Raw genomic sequence first — 13,779 nt, 5'->3', positions numbered from 1 at the left:
ATTTGAATGCAGAGTTCCAAGAATAGCAAGGAGAGATAAGAAAGTCTTCCTCAGCCATCAAATCAAAGAAATAGAGGAAAACAGTAGAATGGGAAAGACTAGAGATTTCTTCAAGAAACTTAGAGATACTAAGGGAACATTTCATGCAAAGATGAGCACAGTAAAGGATACAAATGGTATGGACCTAACAGAAGCAGAAGATATTAAGAAGAGGTGGCAAGAATACACAGAAGAACTATACAAAAAATATTTTCATGACCCAGATAACCACAATGGTGTGATCACTCACCTAGAACCAGACATCCTGGAATGCGATGTCAAGTGGGCCTTAGGGAGTATCATTATGAACAAAGCTAGTGGAGGTGATGGAATTCCAGTTGAGCTATTTCAAATCCTAAAAGATGATGCTGTGAAAGTGATGCACTGAATATGCCAGCAAATTTGGAAAACTCAGCAGTGGCCACAGGACTGGAAAAGTTCAGTTTTCATTCCAATTCCAAAGAAAGGCAATGCCAAAGAATGTTCAAACTACCATACAATTAGACTCATCTCACACGCTAGCAAAGTAATGTTCAAAATTCTCCAAGCCAGGCTTCAACAGTATGTGAACTGTGAACAACTTCCAGATGTTCAAGCTGGATTTAGAAAAGGCAAAGGAACCAGAGATCAAACTGCCAACATCTGTTGGATCATGGAAAAACCACGAGAGTTCCAGAAAAACATCTACTTCTGCTTTATTGACTACGCCAAAGCCTTTGACTATGTGGATCACAACAAACTGTGAAAAATTCTTAAAGAGATGGAAATACCAAACCACCTGATCTGCCTCTTGAGAAATCTGTATGCAGGTCAGGAAGCAAGATTTAGAACTGGACACAGAAAAACAGACTGGTCCCAAATTGGGAAAGGAGTACGTCAAGGCTGTATATTGTCACCCTGCTTATTTAACTTATATGCAGAGTACATCATGCGAAATGCTGGGATGGATGATGCGCAAGCTGGAATCAAGATTGTCGGGAGAATATCAATAACCTCAGATATGCAGATGACACCACCCTTATGGCAGAAAGTGAAGAAGAACTAAAGAACCTCTTGAAAGTGAAAGAGGAGAGTGAAAAAGTTGGCTTAAAGCTCAACATTCAGAAAAGTAAGATCATGGCATCCGGTCCCATCCCTTCATGGCAAATAGATGGGGAAACAGTGGAAACAGTGAGAGACTATTTTGGGGGGCTCCAAAATCACTGCAGATGGTGATTGCAGCCATGAAATTAAAAGATGCTTGCTCCTTGGAAGGAAAGTTATGACCAAGCTAGATAGCATATTAAAAAACAGAGACATTACTTTGCCAAAAAAGGTCTGTCTAGTCAAAGCTATGGTTTTTCCAGTAGTCATGTATGGATGTGAGAGTTAGACTATAAAGATAGCTGAGCGCCGAAGAATTGATGCTTTTGAACTGTGGTGTTGGAGAAGACTCTTGAGAGTCCCTTGGACTGCAAAGAGATCCAACCAGTCCATCCTAAAGGAAATCAGTCCTGAATATTCATTGGAAGGACTGATCCTGAAGCTGAAACTCTAATACTTTGGCCACCTGATGTGAAGAACTGACTCATTTGAAAAGACCTTGATGCTGGGAAAGATTGTAGGCAGGCAGAGAAGGGGATCACAGAGGATGAGATGGTTGGATGGCATCACCGACTCAATGGACATGAGTTTGAATAAAGTCCGGGAATTGGTGATGGACAGGGAGGCCTGGCATGCTGCAGTCCATGGGGTTGCAAAGAGTCAGACATGACTGAGTGACTGAACTGAACTGAACTAATATTTCTCTGGTCAATAATATTTGGGTAACAAAAGACAGATTAATGCATCTCTGGTCAATAATGTGTTAAGAGCTTCCACTATTTAAAGGTTTGGTAAATAGACTGAGCCTACTGGGGAAAATAAGAAAGAGAAACCTAAAAGGTAAGAGGAAACCAAGAGGATTTGTGAGACAGGTGCCAGCAGAAGGGATGGCTGCAAGAAGGCAGTGTGGTCAACCATGTCAGATGCTCAGATGAAAAGATGAATGTTTTCAAATTGCCCTTGAGATACATCTGCCTCAGTCATTGGTGTATTTAGCGCAGCTTCTGCAGAACAGTGGGGGCGCAGTGATTGGAGAGACCTGTGGAGTTGGTGGGAGTGGGCGCCAGGTTGGAGGGATTGGGGAAGGGAGGATAAAGTGAGGAAGTAGATCAGAACTCCAAGAGGTGGTCTGTGGACGGAGAGACAGTTGGGAGGGTAGCTGGAGGGGGTTCGTGGGGTCAAAGGAAGGTCATTTTAAAAGGTATCTTTTAAAATAGAAGAGACTTGAGTGTGTTTAAATGCTGATGAGAAATATTGAGCAAAGAGAAACAGAACCAGAGATGACACAAGATCACTGTAAAGAGCGGAGGGCGGGAGGAAACAGACTTAGATGTGGGAAAGGGCACGTCCCTTCTTTCCACGGGAGGACTGGGGCCAAGGTCAATAGGTTTGGAGACTCGGGGGTGAGATACTGAGAGATTTCTCATCTGACAGCATCTGTTCTCAGTGAAGCAGGAGAGGAGAACGTCTGCTGGGAGTGTTGGGCCAGAAGAGGAAAGAAAGGCCTCCTGGGGTTGCAGAGGTGGTCTACAGGGAGCCTAGGGTCCCACTGGAGACCAGTGATCTGAGATCTGCAGCCCGTCCCCCCCACAGTGAGGTTTCCCCCAGGTGCTCCACTTCTCAGATGCCAGACAGAGAAGATGGACATTTGATTCATCTAGGATTAGAGACTTGCCAGGTGGATATGCAAGGCACAGGGCTTCCCGGGTGGTGCTAGGGGTAAAGAACCCACCCGCCAATGCAAGCTAGACCCAAGAGATACAGGTTCAACCCCTGGGTCAGGGAGATCCCCTGGAGGAGGGCATGGCAACCCTGGAGAATAGCCTTGCCTGGAGAATTCTACGGACAGAGGAGCCTGGCAGGCTTCAGTCCAGGGGGTCGCACAGAGTTGGACATGACTAAAGCAATTAAGCAGGCACGAACATGCAAGACAAGTCCAAAGAGACATAGAGTTTAGTTTAAGCTATGGAAAAGAACATTCTGTGGATTCTAGGGCCTGGTACCCAGTTAGGTCCCCAAGAATTGTGTTTATTATTAGGAGGGAAGAGAGAAAATTCCTTCCCTCCCAAGCCTTCCACGGCTCCTGCCTGACCACCATCACCTACACACACAGCTCCAACCTCTTTGTTCCCAAGGTATCTGTACAGAAAGTAGACGGGCTTTCAAAGCTAGATATGATTTTTCAAATATATTAGTAGTTGGTCATTTTTCAGTTATTTTCTGTATCCCCACTTCCTTATTATTCAAGGACGATTGTAAAGCCTCAGAAGTTGGGTTCTTTGTTCAGGCGTTCAGTTTATCACTGGTAATCCAGTAATGTTATGCACAGCTGATTCTGAGTTTCAACAAATGATTCTGCTTAAGAAAAGTGATCATCAGATGAGCCACAGTATGTAATTTATTATAATCATAATAATTTTTTAAAATCCCTTATGGAGAAAATCACCTTTTTCTAAATATAGTTGGACTTAAGGTATTTTTTTCCGTTTAAAGTGTTCTCTTGGTTACAAGTCTGTAAGGAAGGCTTTTGGTCTGTTAATCTGAAAATTAAAAGTTTCTACGTAAGAAATAGATTTCAACATAAAGGTAACACCATATATGACTAGTGACAAAACCAGGAACATGTTTTGGTACAAGGAATTAGGAAGTTTGGCAAATAACGTTGGCTTCTTTTAGGCTGAGTTTATTCATCTGTAAAGGTAGAAAATTAGAAAATACGAGTTCTAATATCAAGAGTCTATCCAAATGGTAGCTACTACACATGGTTACTTAAATTTAAATATATTAAATTAGATAAAATTTAAAATTCATTTTCTCAATCATACTAACCACGTTTCAAACGATCAGTAGCCATAGGCAGCTAGTATAACTACTGGGCAACCCAGATATAGAGTATTTCCCTCACTAGAGAACATTCTAGTGGACAGCTCTGATCTATAATTCTAGTTTTAATACAAATTTTAATACAACAGAGGGAAGATGGTAAGAAGCTTCCAGAAGTCATCACATTATAATTTTCCACTTAATTATACTAGGACAACATTTCTAGAATATACCTACAGCTCACCTGGCCTAAAGGAGCAAGAATGAATTCAAGCAAGCTGGAACTATTGCAATGAAATAATCTCCAGATAATGGAGAGATGATACACTCTAGACTCCTCCCACGTTTCTTCCCTCCCTGCCCTTCTTTCTTTCTCATATTTTTTACTGAGTGCTAAGTCCTGAGTCATCTACTCCCATAAAGTTAATTGGACCTGTCGACTTGATCAGACAGAAATGGGTGATGGTAATACAGTTTATTTGGTAAGGAATATGATGGGACCCTTGAGGTTCCAGGGAAGTCTACAGGAGGAATCATTTGTTTGTTCAGTTGCTCAGTCTTGTCTGACTCTTTGTGACCCCATGGACTGTGGCTTGCCAGGCTCCTCTGTCTATGAGATTTCCCAGGCAAGAATACTAGAGTGGATTGCCATTTCCTTCTCCAGGGTATCCTCTCAGATCAGGGATTGAACCCATGTCTCCTGCATCTTCTGCATTGGCAGGCAGATTCTTTATCACCTTGAGCCAACAGGGAAGCCCAGGAGGGCTTACCTAACTTTAATAGAAGAGACTAGGGAAAACTCAGAAAGTGTGATACTTATGGAAAGTGGTAAAGGATGTCTATGAGTTAAAAGATTTACAGGTTTGAATATTGTGGTTTGACCATTAATTATGACCCTACTGAAATGCAACAGTAAAACAAAGAGAAAATTGAGGAAAGTGAATAGCAGCTTTTTATATTATTAGCATTACAAGTCTCTGTGGTATGCATGATTTTCAGAGGTGCTACCTGCCTTCCTCAGTCTTTTTAGTTGCTTCCTCCTTTGCATTAAAAGAACAGTGAATTGGTTCTGCTCCTATAAGCTCATTCCCTTCCCCAATTGCATTTCTCAAGACTACATTGATTCAATAAACATTGCATCTCAAATCTCTTAGTTTCTCAGAACAAAATTCTTGGAGTTATTCTTGACTCTTTTATATATATATATATATATTACATCTATTCCTTTAACAGATCCTATTGTCTTTGCCTTCAAAATATATCCAGAATAATATCCTTTTTCCCTTTTTCTTGTAATATCTTCATGGTTCAAACCACATCCTGCAGAGAGAAGAGCAAGTCTTTTCATGATCTTGTCCACAGTTGCCTTTTCACATCAGTTCTCCACTCAGCAGCCAGAGAAACTCATTTAAAACTTAAGTCAGATCTGATCATGCATCTGTTCCAAACGCTCCAGCAGCTTCCCATTTCACAAAGATAAAGTCCTCATCCCAGACCATAAGTCCCTCTGTGATCTGCTCCAGGCTACTTTGTGTGTTACATTCTTTCCTGCCTACTCATCCTTCTCCTGCCTGTTGCTTCAGGCATGGTCCAATCACACTGGTTCTTCCAGGACTGCTCAAAAGCCACGTAGATCACCTCATTCAGATGTCTGTCCCAGTGTCCCCAGACACAGAGGCCTTACTCATGCACTCAGCTTATCTAAAATAGGTGCTCTGTGTCACCAACTCCATCATTTTTCATCCTTACTCTGCTGTGTTTTTCCTTCATTGCACTTATTACCACTTGATGTGTTATATATTTGTTTCCTAGACTGTAGTCTCCATGAGAGCATAGATTTTGTTTTGTTTACTGCAATATCCCAGGCTCTGATTCAGAGTCTGACTTGTATATATACAATTCATAATGGTTAGTGAGGGCGTGAGTGGCATTTACTTTATCACATTTCATCTACAAGTATATGACCCCTGTAGACTGTAAGGTCCTAGAGTCATGATTTCATGTTATTATTCCCAGCCACCAGCCCACTATGTGGAAAGTAAACTCACTATAAAAGAAATTCCTTGAATGTATCCCCCTCCTCATATGGAAAACTATAGGATCACAGATGAAAAAATGAATCTTAAGAAGTGTTCTGGCCTCCAGCCATGTCCTCAGGAGGAACATATTTAACCATTATTGTATTATGAAAGGTTATCAGGAAAGAAGAATCCATCATTTTCTCTGTTTAACAACTTTTGGTTCTAGGAGACTGTTAAGCCAAATCTAAATCTCATTTTTACTCTGGGATCAGGAGAATTTGAATAAATAAAACTGGTTAGTTATACATCAATTATACCTCAATTTTTAAAAAAAAAGGTCAGTATTTCGTTTTTTTTCTTTTTCTCTTTAATTTCCTTTTCCACAAAGAATCCAGATTACTGCAGAAAAACACAAAGAAAAGAAAAAAATTGTTGATAAGGCTCAAAGATAACCTCTATTAATAGACTTTCATATTTACAGGTATGTATACACATGTATTAGTAAATATTTTATTGATGTATAACATATATAGAGAGAAGTACACAAATCATAACAGCTTGAGGAATAATTTAGTCAGTAGATCAGTGTAACCACAACTCAGGTCAAGAAATAGCCTCCCCCATTCCCACACCTAACCATTATTCCCTTTATCTTCCCTAAATTTAACCACTGATGTCTGACACTGTAGATTATTTCTGTCTGTTTTTATTAAAAATTTTTTTTTTAAATTTTTTGGTCATGTGGTATGTGGGATCTTAATTCCCTGACCAGGGATTGAACCCACACCCCCTGCATTGGAAGCATGAAGTCTTAACCACTGGATCCCCAGGAAAGTCCCTATTTTGTCTGTTTTTATTTTTTTATTTTTATTTATTTATTTATTTTTATATATCCTATTTTGTCTGTTTTTAAACTTCATGTAAGTGGAAGTATCCAGTAGTCTGTGTGTACAGTATTCTTTCATGTCTGTCTTCTTTTTTTCAATATTATGTTTAAGCTGCAGTGTACACACACTTTTTATATTAAATCTCTCTTTAGTTGTATCTAATCACCCTTATTCTAGAGAAGTAGTGCTCTGTACTCCCAAGCAAAAGTCTGGATTATTTGCCAGAATTTCTCTTCCTTAGAGGGCACCAAAATCTAAACTTTGCCCGCCTGGCCCTGTGAAAGTGCCAAAATTCCATCTGTTTTGTTCTTTTGCCACTAAATTGTCTCTTTCAAATTAGCAGTTGCTTCAAGGAGAAAAGCAGCTGGGAATGCCAGGCTCACCTCTCTTGGCTTCACTCTCTTCTGGATCTGGCTCCAGAAACTGCCTTGCTAGTTCTCTGATAACTTCCAACACGTGGGATTCCTTTCTTCTTTATTAAGTCTTCTACTAATCAATTTGTCTAGCTTTTCTCATCATTCTTAATGGCAGGATTGTTCTAAAACAATCTACTGAAAAATCTTATTATACTGAATTCCTATAACTTACTTTTCTCACTTACCCTTATATGAATCATGTGTATCTTAAATAAATGTCAATATTAATTGACACAATAATTTAAAACCATTGCATAGAATTTATACCATTCTATGAGTGCATCATAATTTTTTAGACAAGCCCTTCTAACTGGATATTTCAACTGTTTCTATTTTTTCTCTATTATAAACAGCAACACAATACTCATCTTCGTATACACATTCCTAAGTAGTTGTAATTATTCTTTAATTATTATACCTTGAAACAAAATATTTACTTTATTTGAAATAAAAATTTTCAAGTATGACTATTTTAAGGTTTCTGTTATATTACTAAAGATTCCTCTAGGAAAATGATACCAACTTATTATTAAATTATTATTAATTTATTATTATTAAAATCATACCAATATATTATTATATACTGCCTCTACCAGCAGTATATAAGTGCCATTTCCCTTATATTTTTAAACACTTTCTAAATAATAGAATTTTTAAACTTGCCTGTGTCTGACATAAATGAATAAGTATTTATTATATGATTCCTCTTTTATCCCATACCAGGAACACTCTTGGGATTACAAGAGGAAGAAACTAAACTTGGACCCTGACCTTAATTCTGACCTCGTGATTCTTCATAGATATTCTATGACTCTCTTTTTATTATAAAGATTTCTTGGTAATGTTCCCAGAAGGCTTGCATCCTCATATGGAAATTGGCCGCCTCTTATTCTTGCCAGTTATATGTGTATTTTGAACTCTGCCTTTATCTGTAACCTCAATCATGTATTACAGGCTTATTTACAATACACAGTCCAGGATAGTTCCTTGGTCTCAACTCTTCCCATCCATGGTGTGGCTATAGTTCCTCCTTCTTCCTGTCCCTCCCTGAACCTGTCCTGCTTGAACTCCATCCTGTGGTCTGACCACTCACCCAGCTCTCCAAGTTACTCGTCCACATCAGGGGTCCATAGTCTTACCAGCTGTTTGTAAATGACGTTTCCTTGGAACAGTTCATCTCGGGTTATATATGCATATTATCTGGGCTGCTCTGCTGACACTAGAACTGAGTAACTGGGACAGAGGTCGTGTGCTGCACAAATGTAAAAAATACCGGCTGTTTGGCCCTTTACAGGAAAGATCTGCCAACCCCTGATCCATGGATCTTTGTGAGAAGATTCTGAATGTAGAGATTTCCTGTCTACTAGATTAAGCAGCTGTACAGAGCAAGCCTCCAGTCCCCCCACTCCAGTGGACATAGGGCTCTTGTCTGCTCATTACCATTTCATTTAGTGTACAGTCCGTTCACCCCCCTCCCCTGATGACCTTGAAACTGTTTTCTGTCTCTGGATTCTGATCTGAATCTGACTGAGTTGTTACCTCTTAATGATTTAGGACCTGGATCATGTGTAGTCTTTGGACTCAGTAGGGACAGAGGATGAAAATTTATGAAATCCACATCTACAGAGAGAAGGATAGCATTTGTTTAGCACACTGGGCTGGGGCTCTGGGTGTCTTGGCTCTGCCCAGCTGGTAATACCTTCAGGCATGGGCAGCTGCCATACAAATGTACCATTGCCCAACACTTAGGAGGTTATTGGCATAAAAAGGCCAGAAAATGCAATGAAATGGTAGCTGCTAATTTGTTCTGTCTGTGAGTCTGCTTCTTTTATGCTATATTCACTAGTTTATTGTATTTTTTAGATTCCACATATATCATACAGTATTTGTCTTTTTCTGACTGACTTATTTCGCTGAGCATCATGCCCTCCAAGTCCATCCATGTTGCTGCAAGTGGTAAAATTTTGTCCTTTTTTATGGCCGAGTAGTATTCCATTGTATATATGTACCACATCTTCTTTATCCATTCACCTGTTGGTGGAAACTAAGGTTGTTGCCATGTCTTGGCTATAGTAAATTAGTGCTGCTTTGAACGCTGGGGTGCATGTATTTTTTCAAATGAATGTTTTTGTGAGTTTTTTTTTTGGATGTATACCCAGGAGTGGAAGGTCTAGGTCATACAGTCATTCTATTCTTAACATTTAGAGGTAGATTTAACATTTCGACGTAATTGGCCTGTGAAAAAGCCACATCTAGATTTGACAAAAGGGAACGAGTATTATCTGGAGCATCTGGACTAGGAAATGGATGGTCTAACTAGAAGGCACTCGGGCTTGACCTGCTTTGGGGAAGAGGTAAGTACATGGTTGGATATGCGTAGCCTGGCTGTATCATGTTAGAGAAGGAATTCAGTTCAGTTCAGTTGCTCAGTCGTGTCTGACTCTTTGCGACCCCATGAACCGCAGCACACCAGGCCTCCTTGTCCATCACCAACTCCTGGAGTAAATTACATGTATGGAAAAAGAGAACACATATGTGTGCACACGTGTATGTGCGTGTGCAGGCTCCTGCTGGGCAGTCAGGGGGTGGAATATCAGTCCAAGCGTCCTTTTTCCCTCGGTAAACCCCCCTTCCACATTGCACGCTATTTGTATTGGACTCTTCCATTTCTGTGTCTTCTTGTCCTCTGGTTGGTCTCACAAGAGTGTATAGGCACAAATTTGAGTTTTTCCCCTAGATGTAGCCTAGAGACACCGGGCAAGAGGAAGTCACTCTCTCTGGGGTTGCAAGGACCATGCAGAGTGACTCTTGTAGAGAGAACCTATATGAGGATGAAGCCATGCAGAGATTGACAGACGTGACAGAAAGACAGAGCTCTGATTTTATCATTATGCCCACCCTCCTGGATGTCTCCACGCCTGATTTAGCCAAGCTTGGATTTCCACCACTGAGCTAAAATTTTCTCTTTGTGCTTATGGAGGCTTGAGCTAGGTTTCAGTCCCCTGTTATTCGAGGATCTCTGACTAATAGTATCACTAAGCAGAACTTCTTGGGAAACCAAATAAATCTGGACTGGAAAATCAACGTATGGGACTACAAGCCTGTCTTTTTGCAGGTGAAGTCTTGATGACAGGGCAATATAAGGCCAGTATTTTCATGAGGATTCCAAGTATATACACTTGGTTCTGTGCATTTTGGAACTCAGGCTCACCATCAATGCCTGCAACTCAGAGGTAGATTTTACATTTGTGTGGTTACACAATGTTCCTTAATTCCCTAGATCGCCTTGAAGTGAAAATTAAAATCATTTTCTACAATTTATCTTCCTTGTCACAAAACAGGGCCAAGGGCTTTTAAGAACTCTTGCTGTGGTTCCGTGATTGTAGGAGGGATGACATCACCCTTCTGGGGAGGATTTCATTTATGCGTGTTATGGATACTCTTGAGAGCAAACCCAGCCTTGGGAGAGAGGGAACTACACACGCACACGCACACGCACACGCACACGCACACGCACACACACACACACACACACACACACACACACACACACACACACACACACACACCCGCTTGATGAGTCTTTGTATACAGAAGCCTTTCTAAGCTGATTGGCAGGGTCAAGTGGCCAGTATTGAGAGGGTGACATGCTCGGTTAATTGGCTCTCTGCCAGGCAAAATTGCACAAGAGAATTTTTCTAGTGAGCCTGTCTCAGTGAGTCCTTCTGAACAGCCTAAGTTTCCCTCTTGTGAGCCCCTAGAACTGTCACGCCAGGATCGCACAGCAGAAAGCACCTTGGGGCCCCAGACGCCAATACTTCTGGTGAATTGCATCCCCAACCGTGGTGATACTCAGGGGTGAAGGAGAACTAGAAAGAAAAACAGACCTTACGAAAGCACAACCTTTTGGCTGAAATGAGTGGTTATGACTTTTAATGTACTTCCTGCAAAAAAATACTCTGAACTTTTTTTCTGGTAGGTATTGCTATGTATTTCAGACGAATTCTCCTAATTAGAAACATTTTATCAAGCAAATACCTGCCACTGCTCTGAGTGGTCCAGTGATTAGAGATGGTGTTCTGGTTTCTGTGCAGCTTAAAGTTTAGGGACTACGCCCATGGAAATATGAAGCAATGCCTCTGAGCAGAAATGTGAAATGTGACGTGTGTAGAAAGGCCTTGGGAAAAGAGAAAGGAAACTTGTGTTCATGGAGCTAAGCCTGGAGGAGCTGCTTAGAGAGGATGACCAGGGGTGCATTTACAGTGAGAAGGGTGTGTTATGGGCTGAATTGGGTCCTCTCGCCTGGTTCATATGTTAAAGTCTTTATCTGAAATAGCTTAGAATGTGACTCCATTTGGAGATAGTCTTGTTTTGGCTCTGCTGGGTCTTTGTTGCAGCGTGCATGTGGGCTTTCTCTAGTTGCCCCACAGTACACAGGATCTTAGTTCCCCAACCGGGGATCCAACCTGCGTCCCCTGCGTTGGAAGGTAGATTCTCAACCACTGGACCATCAGGGAAGTCCCTGGAGATAGTCTTTAAAGAGGTAACTAAGTTAACATGAAGTCATTATGGTGGAGCCTAATCAAATATAATGAGCATTCTTCCAAGAAGAGGAGCTCAGGACACATACACACAGGAGAGGCCAGGTATGGCCACAGGGAGAAAATGGCCAGCCACCAGCCAAGCAGAGATGGCTCAGAAGAAACCAACCCTGCTAACACCTGGACTCTGGACTTCTAGCCTCCAAAACTGTGAGGGAATGAATTTCTGCAGTTTTTGAGTCACCTGGTCCGTGGTACTTTGTAATGGCATCCTTAGGACACACAGCAGGATGCAACCCCAGACTGACTTAGAGTCACGCTGCTGTTCAAGCCTGCCCTCTGAGCCCCGCACCCCCAGAATAAAACTTCATGTGTACCATGCCTCAGTATAGCTAGATCTTTTCCTAGGGCTTGAGCATATATTTTCTTGCTGTCATGTCATCCGAGCGTGACTAGACATGCTTCTTGTATACTGATCTTAATTATCTGTCTTCCTCTTTTGTGTCTTCACCTGCTTAACATGTATAGAAATTTGTTAAGCCTTCTGTTACTTATCCAAGCTACTCATATTTCTCTTTTAAAGTTCACCGTGTAAGTCCTTTTCTTTAATCTGTAAATTTAAATTGCTAATGTGCTACTTGTCTAGCTGTTCTTTATAAAGTGGCATTTGGGGGTGTTTATCTTTTCAACTCAGAAGGAGAAGTGAAGGGACTGATTGTTGAATTCTTGTTTTCCACTGAGCTCTGCTGAGACTATGAGCTGGTTGAGGGGAAGTCAAACACAAGGGTGCTATATTTGGAGGGGTATGCAAATGTCCTTTGTGGTCCCGAATGTATGTGAGAGCACAATTCATCGCCCAATTCATGTTTTTAAGTCAACACAAAAGACAAAGAGGGTCAGGGGATGAAAATAATTTCATGGGTTAGCATCTCCATGGAGACCAGGAAATACATAATCTCTATGGAGACCCTCAAAATCTCTCCTAGTGAAATTACAGTAATGTATGATTTGTTGTCATTGTAATTGAGAGTGGAGGCAACGTGACAAGAGGAAGGGGATGAGAGGATAATCTTCTTCTCAGTGGAAATTACGGCTAGTGTGCTTCTGATTTTAATCAATCGGTATTGTAAGATTCTGAAGTTAGGATGCTGCCAGGCCATGTCACCAAGGGTGGGATGAAGCACGTGAGGATCTGGTTGTTTGTATGCCCAGCACTGAAGTAGATGTCTGACATAAGTTGGCACTCAAAGAATGTGTTAATATTGAAATGAATGCAGTGAACAATTGGACAGGATCTCATCATTGGCTCAGCCCTGTCAATCATCTCTGCTCTGCTGAAACAAAGGGAGGTGGTTACTATCGGCCATACTGGGGAATGTCTGCCTATGGCTGAGCGAAACAAGTATCTCCTTTTTGGTTTCTCTCTTCTCTTTCAAGGAGGACACTGCTCAGTTGTATATGTATGGTCAAAGGAGGAAATGAAGCTTAGTTGGGATGAGGAGATAAGCAGGGAATAGAGAAACAGACCAGCTAATGAATGCAAGTCACTGTGTCCAGATAAATCCTATCCTGTTGTAACCGACATGCACTTAGCCTCACTAGTCTCTGGGATTCTGAATACTTTAAAAAAAATTATTTATTTGGTTGTGCCATGGGGGCTCTTTTTTTTAAAAAAAATAATTTAATTCTGTTTTTGGCTGTGCTGGGTCTTGTTGTGCCAGGTCTTAGCTATTGTGTGTGGGATCTTTTTAAAAAATAATTTAATTGTTGATTTTATTTTTGACTGTGCTGGGTGTCTGTTGCCGTGCATGGGCTTTCTGCAGTTGCAGTAAGCAAGGACTGCTCTAGTTTTTTTTTTTTTCTTCTTTTTTCTTTTAGTTCTACCACTGTATTGCTACCAACCCATCTCCCTCCACCCTCGTGCACACACGCTCAGTCATGCAGCCCCATGGACTGCAGCCCGCCAGGC

The sequence above is a fragment of the Cervus elaphus genome, chromosome 30 (assembly GCF_910594005.1).
Source record: "Cervus elaphus chromosome 30, mCerEla1.1, whole genome shotgun sequence".
Taxonomy (NCBI): Eukaryota; Metazoa; Chordata; class Mammalia; order Artiodactyla; family Cervidae; genus Cervus; species Cervus elaphus.
This window is presented reverse-complemented; position numbering follows the sequence as displayed.